This window comes from Ptychodera flava (genome assembly GCF_041260155.1).
Source record: "Ptychodera flava strain L36383 chromosome 23 unlocalized genomic scaffold, AS_Pfla_20210202 Scaffold_23__1_contigs__length_28996876_pilon, whole genome shotgun sequence".
In the NCBI taxonomy this organism is placed as follows: domain Eukaryota; kingdom Metazoa; phylum Hemichordata; class Enteropneusta; family Ptychoderidae; genus Ptychodera; species Ptychodera flava.
Window position 1 is genome coordinate 27,773,652 of NW_027248277.1, and position 4,650 is coordinate 27,778,301.

General features: G+C 36.2%; 1 pseudogene; it reads right to left on the reverse strand.

Annotated features, from left to right (window-relative positions):
• Positions 1-4,650, reverse strand: part of LOC139123704 (ubiquitin-conjugating enzyme E2 Z-like) — a 585,434-nt pseudogene that overhangs the window by 561,199 nt on the left and 19,585 nt on the right.

Sequence of the window (4,650 nt, forward strand, 5' to 3'; positions counted from 1 at the left end):
ATTGGACTGGTACACATTTCACAATAAGGTATATTTATGGTAAGAAACACTGGTCCAGTGATCCCCTTATGACTGATTTGTTTTTAAGGTCAACATATTAATGTAGGGCTGTAACATGACACTTTTGTATCAGCACAAACTTATAAACTGATAGGCCATCCACTTGATAAACATTGTTTTTCCCTAATAGAGTGATACGAACTGCAAGGATGACTATCTGGTTTGGGCACCATATTACGTTCTTGTAAAAAATGGCTAAATCGAATTAAAACTGTAACACCAGTATTAGTGACACTAGGAATGAAGTATTATCTGGAGGACATATCAAGTGACTTCAATAATCCATTTACTACAAGTGACTCTAGTATTTTTTGGCGAAAAGTGCGTAGACCTATCGGATCGTTGTATCCAAGGTAACCATAAGTGATATACTAAGAGGTTGTGCAGGCGCAGGATCATATGACCTCCATTTGCATGTTATTTTCATTGAAACAAGGACTTTCTTTAGTCGCGTAAGAAGTGGATGATTAAATGTTTGACTTTGCAGCAACCATCATTTTAATGTCGATGATTGCCTGTCATATCAACGTGTTTGTTGTTCAAGTAAGGTAGCAATAGATGCCGAATTTAACAAAAGTTTTGCCGATTTTTAGTTTACATCACTCAAGTCAAGCAATAATAAGCTATATCTCTTTGAAGGTGTATGGTGATAATTTGGCCATGTCTATGGTAAGAAAAAGTTTGACTGTATATTATAATACTGGAGTCAACTCACTGCAAGATATTTCTTTCGAGATACAATTATCAACATTTTAGAAGCAAAATCGTAACAACATTAGACGTAATACATCGTGATAGATGTTTTGACAAACCTAATGATACAAAAAAGCACTCAGCGTAATGCTATGACAAATAAAGAGTTCGCTTTTGACCATATGCTGTGATTTGATATTTTTATAATGTTGACAGACTCTGAACGTTTACCGTGATATTATATTGCTGTAATTTCAGAAAATGAAATTATTCTTCTGACACAATAAGTCTAGCCCTACAAAGACATTTTTTGTAGTTCCTGTGTAAAATAATCGCAATCATACCAATCCATAATCCAATAACACTAGGTCAAAATTTGTAAGACAATAGTTGTAAACATAGACACAAAACAGCACAGAACAGACAGTAAATAGACGGTACAAACAAAGTCAAATTCATGAAAGAAAGATATATGGACTCTGGCCAAAAGACCAAGAAGTGATGTCAGGTGTTTCGAAAATAGTAAGCGCATCCTGCCCCACATGTGGCACCCGCCATATATCAATCTGTAAGTCAGGTAGGTAGGTGGTCACTAACTAAGACCCCATGTCACCGATGCCATCAGTGACCATTTGTCGAAGAGAGATATTGTATTTATCTACCAGCTTGCGATACCTGCCAAAAAAGCGTTTGAATGTAGAGACAAGTCTTGCTCTGGTGTAACCTTGATTTAATAGTTTGAAAGAGAGATGGCCATGTCTCTCTACAAAATCACCATATGAACTGCATGCTCTTGCATATCGTATAAGCTGGGAAATGTATACCCCATAAGCAGGTGAGAGTGGAATATTACTGATGAGGTGTGGAAAATTAATTATACTAAAGTTGAAATCATCTCTCTTGTCATATAGCCTAGTAGAAAGGTGACGATTGTATTAGACCGTCTTTTTATATTATTTGAGAAAACGTTATATACAGCAAATGCTTGGAGTACGATGAGATCAGTTTGATTCTTGCAAAGAAAATTTACCATCTGCTAAACTGTAATGACCAAAGGGATACCCAAACCACACCCGGTATCCATTTGCGACAGTCTGGCTTCATCTTCCCTGCCGACGCCATGTTAATCTCTGTTTTTGAACGAAATCCTAGAGTGAGTTGGCGTTTAATTTGGAAACGAAAATAAAAATTTAAATTACATACGTGTACATTGTCTTTAAGTAGCATACTAAAGTCTTGAAATAAGAGAACGATGCTGGTAGTACTTTCTATCAATTTTATATTTTACCAGATTTAAGAGTAATGAACTGTCAGTTATTCTATTGAAGATTATGACAGAACCTCGTGGCCTCGGAGGGCGTTCTGCCGTCAGTACTTTGCTCTGAAAAGCACTGGCTGCAGAAAACACCGTATCCCTCGGGAAATACCTTTGGAATGCCACAGAACGCCTTCCGAGGCCACGGGGTTCTGTTATTATTACATATGTCCCCAAATTTTGTCGATAGCCGTCGAAAGAAATAGCTGATCGCAAGACGGCCTGATTGTATATAGATTCTATATTGTGACCGTTTCATCAGCTGTGAGCTCACTGGTTAGCTAAGGGAAACTTTCTACTATTGCAGTCACTTGTAAGGGAATAACATCTACTGTATCTTTTCCTTAAGCTTTTTTTCCCTCTGTGTATTACCCTGGGGTAGAAGACCTAGAAGTTAATTGCAGTGAACATGAATCTATTTCTGTCTTAAGCTTTAGAGCGTGAATCATGGCCCATTAAATTTGACACACTGGTATGGGGCACTTGGGCCGGCCCTGCGTGGCTCCTGAATAAGGTTTACCACAAAAACAGACATACTGCCCCTGTGTCATCTAAAGGTATTCATGTTCAACATGAAGAATAGAGATGTCAATGACTACGCAGACATGTTCCTGGCTTTCCTTTTGTATGCCCTGTAGAGGGCAGTATAAAACATGATGACCTGAACGCAGAATGACTTTGATCTGACAAGTGACTAATTAGCCTAATGTTTGTAACATTGAAAAATGAAATTCAACTCTGACTCAGGTCACAGTACCATATAGTATAACATGTAACGTTCATTTGACATTTGAGCTAAAATACCAGAGACAAACGAATCAGAAATTTGCATCATATCACAAAGTTAGTGGCTTGTTTCAAATTTCATTTCTGAATAAAATATATGAATGAAAAATAACAAAACATAGCGCCAATGACACTTGGCTCATGCTGGGTTCAATGTGGGAGGCCAAAGTGAGTATACTTGACGAATTTTACCCCTTGGAACATGCATACCACGTTTCAAAGCAATCAGATAAGCGATTTCAGAGAAATAGTTTCTTACCAAAAATGGGAAAAATTGCCCAAAAATACAAATATGAACATTCCACCACAATTTGAAGACACTCAACAAATGTTGCCTCTAGGTACATACATATAATGTTCAAAGCAATCAGAATTGTTAATACAGATAATTTTTAGACCAAAAATGCAAAAAAAATGTCCCAAAAATACAAATCTGACAGAAGACATCTCTAGGATCAAGAATGCAAAGTGTAAAGCAATCCAAGCTGAACTTTGGGAGAAAATGTTTTGACCAATAACAGGAAACGTTTCCCCAAAAATACAACTATCAAAATTTCACCACAATTTGAACAAATGTAGCTATATCCATTATAAGAACCTGCATACAAAGTTCCAACCAAATCTGGCTTTTGGTTCTAGAGTAATAGCAATTTGCAGGATTTTCCCTTGATTATCCATTTGCATATTTTTGACACTGACATTATTCATTTTAACAATTCACATTTCCATTCCCGGGTGTACCTGTACACCAAGTACTAAGATGGAAGGTGCTGCGGTTTTTGGAGTTATTGATGTGGATGGACATACATCTGCACATACTAACATACATACCGGTATGTACATAGATACAGACATGCATACAGATACCACAAACCTACCATATAAGCTCTTTTTGGTATATATACATATACCATTTGTGTGCTACAAATGCAAAGGAAATACAATGTTTTTGTTCTTTCCATAGGGTTTCAAGAGAGTATACTTTATTCTCAAACAAAAATGGTAAAAAAAATGTAATCAACATTGAACTCACTATATTCTGAAATGCTGAAAATCAACATCTTTGATGATATTCTATTAAAATTCCACAGATCATGGGCCACTATGCCAATATATTTGGAATTTCAACATATTATTGACTTCTACGCTGGCAATCTTGGAATCTCCACAAATTATGCACGTGTATGCTGACAATCTTTGGAATTTCCCAGATGATTGACTTCTATGCAAATATTTTTTTATTCTCTGCAGCAACTGACCTCTTTGTATATAAGCTTTGAAATTTCCACAAGTTATTGACCTTTATGCCGATTATCATGGGAATGTCCAAAGGTTAGTTACATCTATGCTGATAATTTTTGGAATGTCCACATGTTATTATACAGAATACAGGTAATTGACTTTGTGTTAATATTCTTTGGAATTCCCACAGGTTTCAACCTCTATGTTGATATTTTGTAGAATTTCCACAAGTCATTCCTTCAACTCACATTCAGTGTGAATCATTGCAGTAAATTATAAATGATTACGTCAACCGTTATCCTGGAAAGTAATGCATGCTGAAGCTTGATGGAGTGAAGCATCTGGCATTTCAGCGTACATTTGTCCAGCTTTGTTGCACATGGTGATCACCCTTCTTTACAGATTATCACAGGTGAGTTTTGAGCAAACATGGAGAATAACACCTTTACATTAAGCCATATTACAGTTCAATATTATCTTAAGGAGTATTTTCTATATTTAATAAAGAACCCTGAACAGAAGCAGATTATAATGATAAGATTGGACCCACTATA